Source organism: Lipotes vexillifer, unplaced genomic scaffold (genome assembly GCF_000442215.2).
Source record: "Lipotes vexillifer unplaced genomic scaffold, Lipotes_vexillifer_v1.1 scaffold1378, whole genome shotgun sequence".
NCBI classification, from domain to species: domain Eukaryota; kingdom Metazoa; phylum Chordata; class Mammalia; order Artiodactyla; family Lipotidae; genus Lipotes; species Lipotes vexillifer.
In genome coordinates, this window is record NW_006775104.1 from 2,040,590 (window position 1) to 2,043,920 (window position 3,331).

Here is a 3,331-nt window from a genome sequence, read left to right on the forward strand (position 1 = left end):
TCCATTACCTCTCTTGGCCTCCCACAGCTGCCCCTGTGCCCCGATGGGGATAGGGGAGAGGCCTGGGGACCCAGCCAAATAATGTGGCCTCAGTCGCCTCACCTGTAAACCAGGTGATGCGGCAAGGTGGTCTTGAGGCTCCCTCTGCTCCGACCTCAGGTAGGTCTGGAGGAGGTCTTTTTGGGGGGCAGAGGAGTGGTTGAGAAGAGATGCCAGGAAGAAAGGGGAGAAGAGAGGAGGGTAGAGAGAGAGAAGAGAGAAAATTGAGAGAGCGGAAGAGAAGCGAGAAGAGAGCCATGATAAAGTGAGAAACGGAGCTTGGAGGTCTAGTCTCCACCCACCGCCAACAAGTCAGACCCTCTGAGCCTCGGCCCCCACCCCTGAAAAAGGGAGCTGGGGACACCCCCCCACCCCGCGGTTGTGAAGGGTAAATAAGCGGGTTACAAGCCATAAAGGGCCACACAGAGTAATGTGCTGAATTCATAAGAAAAGCACGGAGAAGCAGGGAAGGCAGCAGGGAAGCCTGGGGGTGGGGAGCCAGGGAGCTCCTTTTCTGAGCCTTCCCTCTCCTGGGGATGTGGGTAGAGGACAGAGGACAGTGTGGATAGAGGACAGTGGGTGGCAGTGGGAAATAAATGACTGAAGATGGACCAAAGAAGAAATAAAACCCTCCCACCATGAGGCTGCTTGCAGTCCCTCTGGGAGATGGGAGATAGAATCCGGGGGGCTGCCCGTGGCCTGCTGTGTCTGCATCTCTAGCTGAGGGGCCTTTGCCTTGGCGAGAACAGTGCACGGGGGCTGGTGCAGGCAGACTGTCCCCTCTCCTTTCAGGAGGCTGGGGGCAGGGAGAAGGCAGTCTCGGACTTCAAGTTCTCACAGAGCTTCCCAATTTCTGTCAGACTTAAAACTCTTGAAGGGCTGAGGAGCTGGAGTGAGGGGTGGGGGGGTGCGTGGGCAAAGCCCCTGGCAGAATCCTGGACAGGAGGAAAGAATTCAGAGGGAAAAAGAAAAATCTGGATGGAGAACATTCTAGAAAACCAAGCCAAGACAGGACCCTCAACCCACATGGACCCAGCTCCACGTACGGCTCCTCCTTCTGCTGCTTGTGCCTGGATCTCCAGCTTGGCATGAGGCGAGGTCAAGACGGGGGATGCACAGGGCTGGGGTCAGGGCAGCCAGCGCCCCTGGCAGGCTAGATTTATGATTTGGCTGAGCTGGGGAGAGAGGGAGCCTGCAACGATCCACGTTATGAGAAGCAGCCCAGTGTTTCCTCGAAGAGCCACAGTGCCAAAGGCAGGGGCATCCGTCTGGCCTTGCTGTGTGGTACATTTGTCACCCTGGAGCCCGGGCCCCGGCTGGCCTCCCTTCTGCCATCTGCAGCCACAGCCTCTGCTGCAGGGCCTGCAGGCCCAACAGGTGCTCTAAGTGGGGGGAATTAGCTTGCTCCCTCCCCTGGGACCCTCTTGTGCTCTGCCCTCCAGCTGGTGCCCATCCAAGCTGGTGTCTATTTAACTTCCCCTAAGGATAAAAAGCCTTGACGTTAGGGAGGTGAAAGGCCCTCAGAGACAGCTAGTACTATAGTTTCATGCTGTGCTCTGGGGAGCACTTCCCAGCTACCATGAGAGCTGCTGAGAGAGGCTGAGCATCCAGGGTCCAGTTCCCTGCCCACCAGTGTACTTCTGCTTCTATCCGATCTAGTTGTAGACGTTCTGGATAGATTTCCTTTGAAAAATGGGTTCTGCTGATGCTGAAAAAAAAAGTTTGAAGACCACAAGTATGCTCTTCCACAAAGAGGAAGGCACAGAGGCCCAGCAGCCCAGCCAGTTGTTGGCAGAATGGGGATTAGAACGCAAGCCTCCTTGCGGCCCGCAGCCAGGATCTCTCCGTGGTACTGGGCTGCCTCTTTTGAGGTTCTGGCCTGAGCATTCATGACCATCACCTCTTCTCTACCCCGCCAGTGCTCCCCTTGCTGTCCAGCAGAGCCCCTTGCTGTCCAGCAGAGCCAGGCCTACCTCTTAAGCTTGGGTGCCATGCCCTCTTAGGTTTTCCTCTGCCAGAGGGGGCTGCAGGATGTAAACTGTGTGCAGCCCAGGCAAGCCCGTTTCAGGGCAAACTGTGATTAAGCCTCTCCTGCCCCAGGGCTGACTCCAGGCCCAAATCCTTGGGCTGTGCCCTCTACCCCGTCTCCCCATCATCTCCATGGGCATTGGTGGTTGTGTAGGATTTTCTGGTGGAGTGTGGCCATGACCTTACTTCCCTCTTGGTCTCTGGAGAAACTCGGCTCTCTTCTATTTAGGCCTTAGTTTGGCTTCTGAATGTTGGTACTGATCCAGCCACTCTGCAGTGGTGCCTGAATTCCATTTCAGAAAACCCCAGACTGACATTCTGGGGTTCTGAGCTCCGTCCACCCGCAAGGCTCTGTGCCCTGTTCTCTATGATTCCTGCAGCCCCTGCTGGGGTCCTGTTCTCCAGCCTGGCTCTCCCTGTTTCGTGTTCTGCTTTCTCTGCTCATTCCTCATTTGACCCCCACAGCCATCCTACGAAGTAGACATTAATATTCCCAGTTTTCATTTGAGGACACAATCTCAGAGTTTTAGCAGTTTGCTCAAGATCACACAAGTAACACGTTTTAAAGTCTTGGTTCTGCCTAAACCCTGAGCCTGGGCGTTACCCACAACACTGAGCTGCCTAGGTAGTCACCTTGTGTGGCCAAGCTGATGACTTTTTGGTCTGAGGTGGCGGAGCCTGGTGGTGACCTTTCTCCAAAACACTCATCCCTCTACCAGATCCTTCACCCTGGTTCCTGTCTTCCTCCTCCTCCTCCCATAGCTAGGACTTCCAGGAAGGTGGCTCAGAGGGGAGCAGGTAGGGGAGGCTCCTGGGCTGTCTGCCTTCCAGAGAATGTGCCTTGGGACAGCATGGCAGGGAGGACAGTGACCAAAATGGGGACAGGAAAGGACCTGGACTGGAAAAAGGAGGGATCGTGCCGCCAACTCTTGTGAAATGCTGCTGCTTCCAAAGTTGTTACCCGAGAGTGTTCAGCAGAGGAAGCCGACTGCTGACAGCAGCAGCTGTGGAGGCGGCAGGAGCGAGGGGTGGCATTATCACCCTCAGGGTGGGAGGAAGGGATGGTGCCTCCTGCCTGTTCTGGAATCTGAGTCTCTCACCACCCATCCCCCCACCCCTTCCGTCTCAAAACCCAGGAGGAGAGAGAGGGACAGACACCCTGGGAAGATGCACATACCCCCCTCCTGCGCGCGCGCGCGCGCGCGCACACACACACACACACACACACACACACTCTCTCTCTCTCTCTCTCTCTCTCTCTCTC